Source organism: Schistocerca piceifrons, chromosome 6, assembly GCF_021461385.2.
Source record: "Schistocerca piceifrons isolate TAMUIC-IGC-003096 chromosome 6, iqSchPice1.1, whole genome shotgun sequence".
Classification (NCBI taxonomy): domain Eukaryota; kingdom Metazoa; phylum Arthropoda; class Insecta; order Orthoptera; family Acrididae; genus Schistocerca; species Schistocerca piceifrons.
This window is the reverse complement of record NC_060143.1, coordinates 177,009,518-177,022,542: the sequence shown is the minus strand read 5'-3', so window position 1 is coordinate 177,022,542 and position 13,025 is coordinate 177,009,518.

Genomic DNA, 13,025 nt, shown 5'->3' with positions numbered 1-13,025 from the left:
AAGAGTTAGTTGTGTTTCACAAGGACGATGTTTTCTAAACCCATGTTGACTGTGTGCCAACAGACCGTTTTCTTCGAGGTAATTCATAATGTTAGAACACAATATATGTTCCAGAATCCTGCTGCATGTCGACGTTAATGATATGGGCCTGTAATTATGTGGAATATAAAGAAATATTTCAGTTGTTGACAAAGAGCTTCTGAAAAAAAAATATTCCTGAGAAGAGCAAGCGTATGATAAATCATACAAGAGGATATAACGGGTTAACCCATGCACTTCTTTCTTGGTCTCCTAGTCTTATTGTTCTCTGTTGGTTCTTGTTGAAACTATCTGTCTTTCCCTATAGGTTTCTTACTTTTCTCAGAATTTGGAACATTTCCATCATTTTACATTGTCGATCACTTTTCTGACGTAGACAAATCCCATGAAAGAGTCTTTTATTTTGTTCAGCCTTGCCTACTTTATCAACCGCAAAGTGCTTTTACATTTGATCGTTATCTAACAGATCATCAATTTTCATTTTCATTATTCTGTATATTATTCTTGTTAGCAGCTTGGATCCATGAGCTGTTAAGCTGATTGGGAGACAAATCTAGCACATTTCAGATCTTATTGTCTTCGTAATTGTGTGGATGGAGTTTTTCTGAGAGCATGATGGTGTATTGCCAGTATCATACATTGTACTCACTAACATGAATAGTCTTTTTTTGGCAGTTTCCTAGTGTTTTTAGAAATTCCGATGGAAAATTGTCTATAACTTGTGCGTTATTTGATCTTAACTCTTCCAAAGCACTTTTAAATTCTGACGCTAATACTGCATGTCTAATCTCTTCCCTACAGACTCCTGCTTAATCGTCTAACGCGCCACCAGACAAGTCCTACCTCTCATAGAGGCATTCAGTGTAATCTTTCCACCCATCCGCTCTCTCCTCTCCGTTTAACGCTGGAATTCCCATTGAACCCTTAATGTTACCGCCCTTGCTTTTAATTTCACCGAATGTTGTTTTGACTTTCTTATATGCTGAATCAGTCGTTGCAATGGATGTAATGTGGGTAGTAAGTGAATGGTTCTCCAGTGCTGTTTCTCTGACGTCTAAGAAGTTTCCATTCACCATTCCACTGTAGCCCACTCGCTGGGTGATGGTACTCTGACATCCTGACTTCAATTTACGAAGTTTGAGCAAATGATCTGGCCTCCCAGAACACACGACTTGCATCTCATGGAATATTTTAGTGTACATAACCAAGAGGTCAGTTCTTGCACAAAATCCTACACCGACAACATTTTCTCAGCAATGGATGGCTATAGGGGCAGCAAGCCTCACTACTTGTATGTCTACACGGGACTTCCAGTGACTTGTTGAGTCCATGCCACGTCGAGATGCTGCACTACACCGGACAAAAGGAGGTACGAAACGATATTAGAACATATTCCATGACTTTTTTCACCTCTGTGTTTTTCCTGTAACCCACACACCAATCTTAAGATCCATGCCTAAGATACAAAACTTCCAAATTGCTTTACTCCCTATAGTAAATTGTATAAGCTGTCCTACGTACAACATAAGCAAAAAATTAAATAAAACCCTAACGAAATCATATATCTTCAATAAAAATATACCATAAAAAATTCACGGATATTAGCTAACACAATAAAAAACGTAACTATCCCACCAAACTCTACATTTACTTCACTATATATCAAATACCTGTATATGAATATTCCAATTAAAGAAACAATATACATCATAAACGAAAACATTCTAAAATAAAGGAAAATTTCATTCACAGAAACAAATGAAATTATTAATCTCTTCACAACCATCTTATCTCACAACTATATCGAATTTAATAATAACATCTTTACTCAAGCAGACGGCGTAGCTATGGGAAGTTGCATAGCAAGTATGCAAGCAGACGTCTTTCTAAATGCTCTCGAAGGAATGACATTCACCTCCAGCAAACAATTAAAAAAAATTATACTATAGATATGGGAATGACACATTGATGCTTACACATGGAGCCAAAGAATACATACTAAAAATTTATCAACAACCCACACTCTAATATAAAATTTACTATTCAAATGGAAACGAATTATTCAATAAATTATTTAGACCTAACTATAAGCAAAAATAACACTGAATACAACCTCGAAATTTACAGAAGGCCTGCCACCACCGATTGTATCATAAATGCAGACTCATGTCATCCCACTTAACATAAATTTACGTTTTTCAACTTCATGATCAACAGATTAACAAATTTACCACTAAATAAAGAAGCAATCGTTAAGGAATTTAAAATATTACAATATATAGCTTACAAAAGACAACTTTGGACATAAAATTGTTACCCAATTATGTAACAAACGAATAAAACCAAAACAAGACATACTAAACAAGAACATTCACCTAGTTACAGTAAACAGGAGACACACTACATTTAATTACATACCCACAGTACATTTCGGTAACATTTCCAACAAAATTAAAGCACTTTTCACAAACACGATAGTTAAATTCGCTTTTCACACTAACAACCATTTAACAACGAAACTACAATTCGCAAGTACCAGAAATTCTCGCTACTCTGAACCAGGAATTAACAAAATCATATGCTCTACTGTGATGTCGTTAGTCATTCGACCACACCGCTGCGTGAGAGATCGATCCGTCGGATGCGATTCTCTCGATAAACGAAACAGAAGAACGGCTGTGCTAGCCAAAGAGTACACGGCCAGTCGCAGTACTTACACTCGCCGCGAGGCGCCGCTAGGCCACGTCATGTGTAGCAGGAGTGTAGTGCAGTTATGCCAGTCTGCAGTTCGTAGTTGCACTCAGTAGTCAGCCATCGCCGACGTTAGTCAGCCATCGTCCGCAGCTCAGTCATTGCTGCCATCAAGTCTTTGTAGCCCAACTGTAAAGTTCTGTAATAGTACTACAGTAAGTCAACAGTACTGAGTTGGCGGTTATAAGCAATTCTGCGTTCTGTCATATCGACAGCCAAGTTAGTCTTCAAATTCACTGGATTCGACATTCAAGTATACGAGAGATTAATTCGTCCCTGCAAGATTTGTGACTTGTAAATTATGTCATTCTACAGACGCTTAGTCTAGTCGCGTCTTCTATAATTGTCAACCAACGGATTATGGACTACAATCAAGTTAAGCAATAAATACTTTCTTATTTTGTACTCTTGCTAATTAATTGTGTCTTCCTATGTAGCTACCAAGCAGTCTTGGCATAGTAGAACCCACGTTTCCACCTCCTTGGCTACCTCATATTTGCTACCTCAGGTTGATGGACTTGGTTATGTTGGAAGATCGAGAGCCATCAGTAACTGCAATAACTTCTAAATCGGTAAGCAGGACGTAATTTCACTTAAAACACCAATCAAGTTTCTATATAGATCTAAAAACCGAAAACAATTCAGCACAAAACATCGAAACCGCTTTAAAAATATTACAGTAAACACCAAAAGGATCAGCAATGAATATTTTAGAAGAATGTCGGATATACATTTTCACAAAAAATATCCGAAGGAAATTCTTAATGTACACACCGATTTAAAGCACAAAAATAATTTACATAACTTCACTAACTTACTCGATAAAGGTTGAGAACGAAAGAGTGGATATGCATGCCAGGGATACTTAAATACATCATCATCTCTGCCAAAATCTATTGTCGCATAAATGTAAAGCATTTGTGTGTCAATTGTCATAAATTATGCTAAATATTTACGATTTACACTAACAGGTCAAACCACGTTGTATGAAATGTAGCAGCATAAAACCATTGTGACAGGGAAATTTCTCGAATTCCACATGAAATGCAGCGAGAACATTCACACCAGATTGAGATTTTCACTCCGCAGCGGAATGTGCGCTGATATGAAACTTTCTGGCAGATTAAAACTGTGTGCCGGACCGAGACTCGAACTCGGGGCCTTTGCCTTTCGCGGGCAAGTGCTCTACCAACTTTTATCTTCTTTTTTTTTCAATTTTGTTCGCTGTTGATCGTTGTGTTTGGTCGTTGCGGACGTCACAATGACATCCGTTCAAGTTCGTTTGTTGATCCTTCCACTCAGTCTTTTATTATAGCGGCCAACCGGCTATCTGACCGAACACGCTGAGCTACCGTGCCGGCAAGCAACTGAGGTACCCAAGCACGACTCACGCCCCGTCCTCACAGCTTTACTTCTGCCAGTACCTCGTCTCCTACCTTCCAAACTTTACAGAAGCTCTCCTGCGAACCTTGCAGAACTAGCACTCCTGAAAGAAAGGATATTGCGGAGACATGGCTTAGCCACAGCCTGCGGGATGTTTCCAGAATGAGATTTTCACTCTGCTGCGGAGTGTGCGCTGATATGAAACTTTCTGGCAGATTAAAACTGTGTGCCGCACCGAGACTCGTACTCGGGACCTTTACCTATCGCGGGCAAGTGCTCTACCACCTGCGCTCCCCAAGCACGACTCACGCCCCGTCCTCGCGGCTTTGCTTCCGCCAGTACCTCGTCTCCTACCATCCAGACTTTACAGAAGCTCTCCTGCGAACACTAGATATTATATATATATACATATATATATATATATATATATATATATATATATATATATGTGTGTGTGTGTGTGTGTCAGAAAAACTTTGATATAAGTTAAGAACAAAATATAGGATACAGGTACTTGAAGATACCTAAATATAGAATCACCTCTAACTAGAGTCTGTTACTATGTAAATATAAAACATCTGTGGTGGGAACTGTCAAAAGTTACAGGAAATTTTATATCAAAATATTACGTCGCACTGTATAAAACAATACAAAATCGGCGTGAAATCAATATTTTAGAATTTCACGCGAAATTTAACTAAAATAGTCACCAGATACAGTCACACCAGATGTTATATATACGTCAGGACAATGTAGATGTAAATGACCCTCTTACAATTTATATATACATAAATTTTTTGTGTAATTCGTGATCACAAAATTACAACTGCAGTTTCTGTTATAACTCAATAACTAACGAAATTCTTCACTTATAAAAATTAAGTCTAAAATTCCATACAACAATAGCACATTCCAATTCTCAAACTTTTTATACGTAGCTGCTTGAAAAGGGAAGTCTTCCGAAACAGTTGTCGTAATATTCAGCAAATGTTTTAAGCAGTGATAGTAAAACCTTACTTACAATGTCTTTTCAAGACATATATTTCACTGCAGGCCCAATCATCAAGAAAGAGCGGAATAATTTGAGTGAGTTAATGCAGTGTTTGGAGCTTGGAGGTGGTGGTGGTCGTCTCAAAGCAGGTGGGGACGAGACAGTAAAATTAAACCTGTTCTGTTCGCTCGCGAAGAGGGTGGGAGAGTGGTGGGGGTAAATATATCCGAGAAACATCCACACCACTTGCAGGCACCTGAGAAGTTTCGGGACAGTGCGCGACGGCTCAATTTTTGACGTAGCTAATTTTCGTATTCCCTAGTTGAATTCCAAGAGAAAGGTGAATTGCTCGGAATTGTTGATAGAGAATAATTGTTTTTAATTGCTACGAAAGTAAAACCAGAATTTTATCGTATTTACAAAATCCTGTTATTCATGAGTATGGACTGAGCAAGTCCGATGTGAAATCATGGTGGAAATTTTTACTTGCTTCCCCCCCCCCCCTTCCCGACCCCCCTCCCCCCCGTCATTTGATTATTGCCTGTTTCACCCTGCTCCTATGTTTCTGAATTGTTGAAACATCTTAAATTATTATCTCAGGTACCCATACCCATAAACACAACCAAAGAATGCAATACGATCTGCACTCAGTACACGCAGTTTCAGATTTATGCAAGAAAGAAAATTTCTGTGTAGGTATAGCTGTTTATTAAATTACCTTGTGGCAAAACAAGCGCTGTGTCATTTGAGACAGGCAGAGGCGAGCGAATGTGCCGGGACTTACCCCCCCTTCAATGCTATTGCGCCGCATCATCATAATGCGCCTGTGCATAGGATACAAAGTATTGCACCAAAATCTAAGGATGAAATTAAAAATTGAAGTAGCATTTCCAAACTTTGTCAATATATGCCTCAGTACATTGTTAAAACTGTTAAATCGCAGAATGATCAGATAAATGTTTTTCACTAAATACATTGTTTCAAACGAAACCAAGTGGTGTTAAATAATATAAATCTAGAAAGACAAAAATTGCTCATAATGTGTCACAACAGTTAGAAGCCTCAACTTGTCAGAGCAATATTTTGGTCACAATCGGCGTTTTTACGAAAACTTGAAGGCTGATAGTAGGCTCAGACAGAAGAAAATTCTTATGAAGCTTTAGTTTGATATGAAAATATTAACATGTGACCCATTTAAGCTACCTCTAATAGTTTTCAAGAGATTTACTACGAACTAAATTTGGAACAAAAGTGTACTTATTTGTAATAGAGTAGGTATCATTTACATTAATGATAGAAAGTTCGGATTACAGCACTTGCTTACATCCATTAAATAATAAAGCTATAACATGTTTCAAGATTTTTTTACCAAAAACAATCGATACAAGGTCTTGTGGAGATGTAGTTCAAAGGTCATGTTCTATTGTCGGTTCCGTTCTAAAGATTCTAGCTGGTGAACTTTAAATGCAGTCTAGCTGAAACCTTTCCAGTAACTAAAGCGCACTTGACTCCATTCACATAAAAACTGCAAAGACTGTAAATTGATTCAAGACAGAGTTATTAAATATTATGTGTCTGAGAAAGCAGCTGTTTAGATGCTGCTGACCGTGCGGTTGGTGGCAGATGTTCCATTCGGCTGTCCGCTGCGCCCATATATAAATACGACCAGAGAGGCGCTGAGACCCATTTTCGCACCCAGCTATGAATCGGACGACGTCAGTCAAACGTCGGCTTAGCGTTGCCTCGGATGACGTCACAGCCAGGCTGCTATCAAATGCATGTTTCCTGAACAAACAGAGAAATCTCGAGGACTGAAAACCGTCCTGGATCGCTTAAATTTCACGGAAGTAACTGTTTGTGTGCCACCTTAATGTTGACAAAACCTCGTGGCAAGTGGTGAGATTATTTTCCACTTTTGTGGCGAGCAATTAACTTTGATAATTAGAAGTCAAGGCAAAAGACCATTTTTAATTGGAATTTACCGTAGAGGTCAATTCTGAACTGCTCATGGCGCTGTTTATGATAAAGACATAATAAAAATCCATGACATACAGGCACACAGGGAAGCCAGCATTAATTCTGACCACTACCTAACACGCATTAGAGTCAAGTTCTTCCCCAAGAAAATTTTCTGTAAAAAAACTCTCCTACTGAAATTTGACGCGAAAAAGGTCACTGACTCTTGAGTGAAAGAAGCTTGGCAAAAAGAACTTACAAATGACGCAAAATTTTCGCCAAAAGATCACAGAAAAAGCACAAGCCCTCATTCCTCTGAAGAAGAACTCGAAGAACACCTGGTGGGAAACTGTAAGACTGCACTTGTCACTAGGAAATTGGCATATCAGAAATACAACAGTAACAAGTCCCCACAAAATTTACAGGTGTTCAACGAAACACGAATGACAACAGCAAAAATTATTAGACAATCCAAGAGGAAATACCTGAAGGAACGGCTACACTCTAAAGAGGACAACTTCCACGACTACAACGCAAGGTACTTCTACAGGACGTTTACAGGGCACATCCGAAGATACACACCGCTGAACCTTTGTTCTAGAAACAGTGACGGAAAACTGGCACTGACGACCAAGGAGAACTGCAAGTTACTGGCACAGCACTTCTCTGAACTTCTCAGTTCCCCAGAACCCACAGAGAGATTCCCAGACGAAGAACCTACAGACAGACTCACAGACTCACTACCCCCGACCAAAAGGGGAAGTCCACAAGCACATCCGCAGCCTCAAAAACAACAGGACATCTGGTGAAGACGGCATAGTAGCCGAAATACTGAAAAACGTCGGACCAAACTCACTCAGAGAACTCACACAAATCATAACAGACATATGGACGTCAGAAAAGTTCCCAGACGACTGGAAATTTGCACTGACCCACCCTCTGCACAAAAAGGGTGACCCCACAGGTGTGAATACTTACAGGGGAATCTCACTAATACAAGCCACATACAAAGTATTCTCAGCGTGCCTATTCCAGAGGACATGGAACCAACTGGCACATAAGATCGACAAGTACCAGGCGGGTTTCCGCCCTTGTCACTCCTGTGCAGAACAAATCTTCAATCTGAAGACTACCCTGAAAATCAAAGCCCTCAGGAACAGTCCAGTCATATGCACCATCGTTAACTTCAAGACTCCATCGACCGCCAGTCATTGTTCAACATTCTACATGGACATGGTTTGGACGGCAAGACACTGCGACTTGTCGAACAGACACTGACAGATACGACATCTAAAGTGAAGTTCAAGGGGGAAGTCTCCGAACCCTTTGAGATCAAGACAGGCGTTCGCAAAGATGACCGACTCTCACCGCTCCTCTTCAACCTAGTGCTCGATAAGGTCCTCAAGGAATGGGAGAAAGAGCTATAAATACAAGGCCACTGGAAGTCAGTGCAACATGGATGACCCAAGGACAAGCTGGAGGTCGAATGTCTAGCCTTCGCCGACGATCTGGCACTACTCACAGATAACGAAACCACAGCAATCAAACAGATTGAAGTATTCAAAGAGTGTGCAGGAAAAGTAGGGCTACAGATCTCCTTTCAGAAAACTGAGTTCTTCTGCACAAAATTAAACATACCAAATTTGAACGCAAAGTATGGAAAGATCAACAGGGTCACACTTTTTTAGTACCTAGGAACCGACAGGAAATAAGAAAATTGCCTAGAACACTAAGTTGTTGAAAATGAAGAGAGCCTTATACAAAATACCAGTTATTTACGACAAGAAATGTCTGTCCACCTGCACCAAAATTCGTCACTACAACACTGTAATCAAATCTGAGGTGCTATATGCCAGTAAGACACTAATGTTACACACAAAGGCCGACCATGAGAACATTCTAGCAGAGGAAAGAAAAATCATTAGCAAAATTGTTTGACGAAAACTCAGGGACGAAGGATGTAGGCTTCACTCCAGGGACACCACAGAGAAGTTCTCCAACATCCCAGCGGACATTAGAAAGAGTCGACTAAAATTTTATAGACACATCAGCTAACTCCCACAGACCAGACTCACCAACAGAATCCTTACGTGCATCCAGGAACTCAAGACCACTACACTCTGGATGACACAAGTCAAAACTGATCTGGACAAAGGCGTCTAAAGACACGAGGTGTACAAGTGGGAAGTGATGTCAGAGAAAACAGCACCTAAAGCCCAAAGGCCAAAGTGGACTGAAAAAAGGAAGAGAGCCTTTAGTGAACGAATGGAGGAGTACTGGAGGAACAGGAAGGTCAAGTAGTTATCAATGTTTCGCGTGGTCTGATAAAAGGCTTGTAACGTGTGTAATAATAATAATAATTATTATTACAATTATTATTACTTTCCTTTCTCAGACGTTATGTCTGGTTAAAAATGGAAAGCGACACGGACCTTGATCAAGCGTGACTTCTTTTTAACTGCACGGTATATGTTACATTGCATTTAGGAACTTTCGGGTAATTGAACATGTGTCAATAATTACAGATTTCTGTAGTTGTATACATACGTTTGGATGTAGCTGTATTCCGTTGATGTACTGGTGGATATTGTGTGGTATGACTCCTGTAGTTGATAGTATAATTGGTATAATGTCAACTTTATCCTGATGCCACATGTCCTTGACTTCCTCAGCCAGTTGGAAGTATTTTTCAATTTTTTCTCCTATTTTCTTCTGTATATTTGTTGCATTGGGTATGGATGTTTCGATTAGTTGTGTTAATTTCTTCTTTTTATTGGTGAGTATGGTGCCAGGTTTATTATGTGGTGTTGTTTTATCCGTTATAATGGTTCTGTTCCAGTATAATTCGTATTCATCATTCTCCAGTACATTTTGTGGTGCATACTTGTATGTGGGAACGTGTTGTTGTATTAGTTTATGTTGTATGGCAAGTTGTTGATGTATTATTTTTGCTACATTGTCATGTCTTCTGGTGTATTCTGTATTTGCTAGTATTGTACATCCGCTTGTGATGTGATCTACTGTTTCTATTTGTTGTTTGCAAAGTCTGCATCTATCTGTTGTGGTATTGGGATCTTTAATAATATGCTTGCTGTAATATCTGGTGTTTATTGTTTGATCATTTATTGCAATCATGAATTCTTCCGTCTCACTGTATATATTGCCTTTTCTTAGCCCTGTGTTGGATGCGTCTTGATCCATGTGTGGCTGTGTTAGATGATATGGGTGCTTGCCATGCAGTGTTTTCATTTTCCAATTTACTTTCTTTGTATCTGTTGATGTTATGTGATCTAAAGGGTTGTAGAAGTGGTTATGAAATTGCAGTGGTGTAGCCGATGTATTATATAAGTGATTGCTTTGTGTATTTTGCTAGTTTCTGTTCGTTCTATAAAGAATTTTCCTAAATTGTCTACCTGTCCCTAATGTAGGTTTTTTATGTCGATAAATCCCCTTCCTACTTCCTTTCTGCATAATTTGAATCTTCTTTTTTTTAATTTTTTTGTATCTTCTAAGTCGTTTGGCCAATGCTTGTAATTTCTGCTTCTTTTCTTCTAATTACTCTATCGCTTCTTGTTGTGAGATTTTACCTAACCTTTTTCGTTTTTTGTCTGATATTTCATTTTCTATTCTGATCTGTAGCCTGTGTTGCCATGCTGGTTTTGTGGGTTTCCTCTGTGTGTGGTTGGTTCTGATCTCTGCCTAGTGTGTATATTTAGTGTAGTGAGTGCTCCTATATAAATCAGTAGTTGTAACTCTTCCATAGTTGTATTTTCATTTATTTTGTTGTATATGATTGTGTTGATAGTTGTTATTGTTGTTTCGACTTGTGGGTTATTTGGTGGTTTATGCAAGAATGGTCTGATGTCTGTATTTGTGTCTTTGTATTCTATATATGTCAGCTGAAATATTTCTTCTATATCTAACATGTGTGTCACTTCATATTCTATTTGTGCTTGTCCTGGTGGCTGTCTTAAGATTTTGTTTTCCTCTGATTGTTTAATTGATGTGTGTTGTTCTTTGTTCGTTTGCTCTGGGATGTTTGAGTCCATTACTGTATTTTCTTCTTCTTCTTCTGATTGCACATTATTTTGTTCCAGTATTTGTTGTACTTGTTGTTTGATGTTTTCTAATTCTGACCTGGGTATCCTGCTATTTTTTATTATAACACGGATCTGATCAGCCAGTCGTTGTTCCATTAAAAATTTTGATTCTGGGTTTGTTGTTGTTGTGGTCTTCAGTCCTGAGACTGGTTTGATGCAGCTCTCCATGCTACTCTATCCTGTGCAAGCTTTTTCATCTCCCATTACCTACTGCAACCTACATCCTTCTGAATCTGCTTAGTATATTCATCTCTTGGTCTCCCTCTACGATTTTTACCCTCCACGCTGCCCTCCAATACTAAATTGGTGATCCCTTGATGCCTCAGAACATGTCCTACCAACCGATCCCTTCTTCTGGTCAAGTTGTGCCACAAACTTCTCTTCTCCCCAATCCTATTCAATACTTCCTCATTAGTTATGTGATCTACCCATCTAATCTTCAGCATTCTTCTGTAGCACCACATTTCGAAAGCTTCTATTCTCTTCTTGTCCAAACTATTTATCGTCCATGTTTCACTTCCATACATGGCTACACTCCATACGAATACTTTCAGAAATGACTTCCTGACACTTAAATCAATACTAGATGTTAACAAATTCCTCTTCTTCAGAAACGCTTTCCTTGCCATTGCCAGCCTGCATTTTATATCCTCTCTACTTCGACCATCATCAGTTATTTTGCTCCCCAAATAGCAAAACTCCTTTACTACTTTAAGTGCCTCATTTCCTAATCTAATTCCCTCAGCATCACCCGACTTAATTAGACTACATTCCATTATCCTTGTTTTGCTTTTGTTGATGCTCATCTTATATCCTCCTTTCAAGACACTGTCCATTCCATTCAACTGCTCTTCCAAGTCCTTCGCTGTCTCTGACAGAATTACAATGTCATCGGCGAACCTCAAAGTTTTTATTTCTTCTCCATGAATTTTAATACCTACTCCGAATTTTTCTTTTGTTTCCTTTACTGCTTGCTCAATATACAGATTGAACAACATCGGCGAGAGGCTACAACCCTGTCTTACTCCCTTCCCAACCACTGCTTCCCTTTCATGTCCCTCGACTCTTATAACTGCCATTTGGTTTCTGTACAAATTGTAAGTAGCCTTTCGCTCCCTATATTTTACCCCTGCCACCTTTAGAATTTGAAAGAGAGTATTCCAGTCAACATTGTCAAAAGCTTTCTCTAAGTCTACAAATGCTAGAAACGTAGGTTTGCCTTTCCTTAATCTTTCTTCTAAGATAAGTCGTAAGGTCAGTATTGCCTCACGTGTTCCAGTGTTTCTACGGAATCCAAACTGATCTTCCCCGAGGTTGGCTTCTACTAGTTTTTCCATTTGTCTGCAAAAAATTCGTGTTAGTATTTTGTGATTTGATTCTGGGTATCTGGTAATAAATGTTGTGTATACGTGTGATCTGTATCCAGGTGTGTTGGTTCCTAAGTTTGTTGCTTGGTAATAACAGAACATGCGGTGTCGGTTAACTTCATCTGACCATCTCATCTTCTGTCTTTGTTTTCCTTGTAGAGTGCTTGCAGGAAGCATATCCTGCAAAACACCTCTATTTGGATTTAAATCATTTTCCGTGTGACTATCAGTGTCGTTACCATTCTGGATGGGCATAGGGTTCAGGCGTCGTCCCCGACCATGACAGCGCTTGTCCGAGGCTTCATTAGTTCTGTCCTGAACCAACTAATCACACTAAAAGGGGGGTTAGCCCTACTAGTGGTTTGTTCTTTTCGTCGCCTTTTACGACTGGCAGAACATACCGAAGGCCTATTCTTTTCCTGGGGCTCCATGGGGTAC